We start from the raw sequence: 3,621 nt of genomic DNA, 5'->3' as shown, positions 1-3,621 counted from the left end.
CCCCTCCGCCTGGTCTGTAGCTCCCTGGGGAAGAGCAGTGTCCCCACCCCCACCCACCCCAGGGCCCCTGGGGCCTCAGCCCACATGAGAAGCAGCCAGGTTTGCCTCATCTGCAAGCAGAAAGGTGAAGTGAAAACAAGAAAGAAAAGCGCAGGAGGCCTGGGTCTCCAGCACACAGAGGCACACAGCAGCAAGACCACAGCCGCTGATGGCCAGGGAAAGATCTCCACCACGTGCAGCGGCGGGGCACAGGTTGGGCACCCCGTGCTTGGACATACACCGGCCACGCAACCGGCTCCTGCACACACACGTCACACACGACGAGATCCCGGGATCTTCTCGGCTCCGGGAAGTGCTGAGGAATGCACGTCCGGGGCCAAGGAAGTAAGTGCGCAATTACAAAGTGTGCAAGGGCAGAGCCAGCAGGCTGGAGTCACTCCAGAAGCCCAGCCGCCCACTTCCCTCCCTCCTTCAGGAAAGGAGGCCACATGGATACACAATTCAGCGACACTGTGGCTCTTTTTGATACAAAAGCCAAACAAGCAACTTTCCAACTCTGCAGGCAAAAAGGCCCTCACAGGAGTGCTAGGGTCCATGGTCACCCCAGCACTGCGGGAGGCTGAGGCAGGAGGATCATAAATTGGGGTCCCATCCAGACAATTAGAGAAAACTTGTTTTAAAATTTAAAAAATAAGCTGGGTATGGTGGCGCACACCTGTAATCCCAGCACTCACAAGGCTGAGGCAGAAGGATCCCTGTGAGTTCAAGACCAGCTTGGGATACACGGTGAGGTCCAGGTCAGTCTCAACTACTTAGTGAGACCCAGTCTCAAAAAAAAACAAAAAAGAAAAATAAATAAAAAAAGAAAGGGCTGGAGGTGTAGCTCAGGGCTCCTGTGCCCCTCATTTGGATCCCCAGTGTAAAAAAAGAAAAAAAGAGCCCTCTTTTCTAACTTAGCCCATGGTGTTGTGCTATCACCGAGAGGAAACAGCCACGACAGGGTGCCTGGCCATTTTCACGACCACCGAGGTAGCTCCCAGAAGTGGTTAGGAAGTGAGCGAGTGTTTGCCCCCACACAGGGGCCTCAGGGGCAGCCACTTCCCAGTGCCGGGCTCCAGGGCAGGCAGCCGCCCCGCATTTCACAACCGTGCTAGGCCCGGAGACCGGAGCAGGCAGAGGGAGCCGATCATCAGGTGTCCTGTTTCCGGCACTCATGTGTTTGCTCGATCATTTTGCACTCTAGGCAGTGAACCTGGGTGAGGGCTGCTGTTCCCAGGATATACTTACAGGCTTAACAAAAGACATCTTAAATACCAAAGGAGAACCGAAGTATACAAAAGGGCTGGTAGGAAGGCAGGCGTGGTGCGCTGCGCAGGCTGAGGCAGGAGGACCCTTGTGAGTCCGAGGCCAGACTGGGGCTACACAGCGAGACCCTGTCTCAAAAAGGTGAGAGGAAAGAGACCAGGTGCCTCATGAGACGTGGCCTCTCAGGCCTCCATGCCGCCTGTTACCCCCCAGATCCCTGGCTAACCGCACACCCACGGCCCCTTGGACCCAGTACTCTCTGGAAGGGGGCGGGGCGGGGCAACCCCAAGACGTCTCCGGGGAGCCTGCATCCTCCAGGGAGACCCCAAGACCAGGTGAAACAGCCCAACAGAGCCACACGCTGGGCCCCAAATGTCACAGGCCCTGGTCTCCGGCCTGTGAAGCTGTGATCACCCCCCACAGTAGCTGGATTTTCCCGGCTTAGGACCGGCCGGGTTGATCGTCCAGGCTGACCCTCCTTGGGTCAGCCCTCAGGCTGAGGTCCACTTGCTGTGTCTCGTACTTGGCCACTTGGCCTAGTGAGTCAGGTGCAGGAAGAGATTTCTCCATCCCTGGCTCAGTTTCACAGTTTCCATGGAACTGAGCAAAAGAGCCCTTGGCAGGTTGGTGACACCATGGCCCAGCGGGTTTGGGGGTGGCTGGCTGGGGCTGATGTTGCAGTCAGTCTGTGCGCCCCCCACAGACACACACAGACACACACACAGACACACAGAGGGCTTCTCACTGAGCCCCACCCACAGCCCTTTTCTTCTGTCTTCTTTCTTTTGTTTTGTTGTTTTTTGAGGCAGAGTCTTGTTATACAGCCCAGGCTGTCCTAAAAGCTGGGATTACAGGTATGTGCCACCACACCTGGCTTTTCTTATCTTTTCCTTGGCAGGTTGGTGACACCATGGCCCAGCGGGTTTGGGGGTGGCTGGCTGGGGCTGATGTTGCAGTCAGTCTGTGCGCTCCCCCACAGACACACACAGACACACAGAGGGCTTCTCACTGAGCCCCACCCGCAGCCCTTTTCTTCTGTCTTCTTTCTTTTGTTTTGTTGTTTTTTGAGGCAGAGTCTTGTTATACAGCCCAGGCTGTCCTAAAAGCTGGGATTACAGGTATGTGCCACCACATCCGGCTTTTCTAATCTTTAAAAAAAATTTTTTTTGTTTTTTTGAGACAGGGTCTCACTAATATAGTTGAGACTGACCTGGAATTCACTATGTAGCCCAGGCTGGTCTGGAACTCACAACGATCCTCCTGCCTCAGCCTTCCGAGGGCTGGGATTACAGGTGTGTGCCACCACACCTGGCTCTTATCTTTAAATTTTGAGAGTGAGGGTCTGGCTAAATCCTTGACTTGCCTAGACTGGATTTTAACTTGAGATCCTCCTGCCTCAGCCTCCCAGAGTGTTGGGAATAACCATCTGTGTACCACCACACCTGGCTAAAACACTTCCCCCGCCCCAGTATCGGGATCAAACTTGGGTTCTTGCGATTGAGAGGCAGGTGGCATGATTGAGCTAAATCCCAGGCCCTAAAACACATTTTTAAATGAAGAATCTGTACTTTGTAGTTTGTCCTCTATGCCGAGCTGTCCTAACCACATCAGGGACAGACACCCGGGCCTCAATGGCACGGGTTAGCACCTGTCTCCCCTTTCCTTTCCCTGGGATTTTGGTCCTGGATTTGAGGGATTCCTTTTACGACCCTCACCTGGACACCTGCTGTGGACACACGGGGTGTGGTCAGGTTAGGGACCCACAAGGTTCCAAGCTTGCAGGCTGTGATGGCCTGGGGCCTGCCCAGTGGACCACGCAGGGTGGCTTCCCCATTCTTTGGGAAAGTTGACAACTAGGAAGCCCTTGGGCAGCTGAGGGACCACAAGGGAAGGGTCAGCACGGGGGTCTCAGCACTACACAGTCCAGGCAGGTCTTGAACTCGAGACCTTCCTTCCTGCCTCAGCCTCCTGGAGCGCTGAGATTACAGGCGGCCCGAGCTAGCCCAAGCGAAAGATGCCTCCTAAACCTTCTCAAGGCCAAAGGCCCAGCTGAATCTGTCCGGAATGTGGGAACTTCTGCTCCTAGGTAACGGATAAGGAAACTGAGGCACGCGGCCTGCCCAGACGGAAGCAGGGTGCTCTCCCGGAGCGGACGCCGGCCGGAGCCTCTCCTTCCACCGGGCCCCCCTGGACCTCAGCTTCCCCACCTGGCGGGGTGCAGGGGAAGGAGCAGCCCGGGTCTCTTCCGCCCGCCTGGGTCCCCGCCCCACGCCCCCAGGGACCCACGGACCTGACCTGGGTGGGTCTCAGCTGTCG

General features: G+C 56.1%; 1 protein-coding gene across 1 annotated transcript in view; it reads right to left on the bottom strand.

Moving 5' to 3' along the window:
- Positions 1-3,621, bottom strand: part of A4galt (alpha 1,4-galactosyltransferase (P blood group)) — a gene marked incomplete at its 3' end in the record, with an annotated part of 19,073 nt that extends 15,452 nt beyond the window's left edge. The window contains exon 1 of the mRNA XM_010634503.1: positions 3,601-3,621. The remainder of the gene's footprint in view (positions 1-3,600) is intronic.

The sequence above is a fragment of the Fukomys damarensis genome, unplaced genomic scaffold (assembly GCF_012274545.1).
Source record: "Fukomys damarensis isolate Sample0158 unplaced genomic scaffold, DMR_v1.0_HiC HiC_scaffold_19, whole genome shotgun sequence".
Lineage (NCBI taxonomy): Eukaryota > Metazoa > Chordata > Mammalia > Rodentia > Bathyergidae > Fukomys > Fukomys damarensis.
Note: the sequence above shows the minus strand (reverse complement) of the source record. Positions and strands in the feature narration are given on the sequence as shown.